Source organism: Hemibagrus wyckioides, linkage group LG08, assembly GCF_019097595.1.
Source record: "Hemibagrus wyckioides isolate EC202008001 linkage group LG08, SWU_Hwy_1.0, whole genome shotgun sequence".
Taxonomy (NCBI): Eukaryota; Metazoa; Chordata; class Actinopteri; order Siluriformes; family Bagridae; genus Hemibagrus; species Hemibagrus wyckioides.
In genome coordinates this window covers 4,985,001-4,985,396 of record NC_080717.1, presented here as the reverse complement: position 1 = coordinate 4,985,396, position 396 = coordinate 4,985,001, and positions in this window count along the sequence as shown.

The following is a 396-nucleotide window of genomic DNA, read 5'->3' as shown; positions in this document are numbered from 1 at the left end:
AACACCCCACAAGAGCGGCAGTTTTGGAGATGCTCTGATCCAGTGGTCTAGCCATCACAATTTGGCCTGGTTTCATTTAACAACAAGGTTTCCACATTGATCGTTGTGCAGCACAGTCTATTATTTTGCTATTATAAAACCTGCCTCTTGCTTCTTTCACAGCAGAGAAAATAAAAATTTTCCTCTTCTCTTATTATATTTGGATTTTCTATCCATGACTTTTTTTTGGTGTTTGTGTTTAAAGGCATCTTCATTTTCTACTCAAGAAAAATCTATTAAATGCAGGTAATTTGCATAATATGAACAGGATTCCTCGAAAATTGACCGAGGCAGCTGTGTAACCTTTTCTCGTCTGCAGTTAAGTTGCAAAAAATAAAAAATAAAAATAGAAAATAG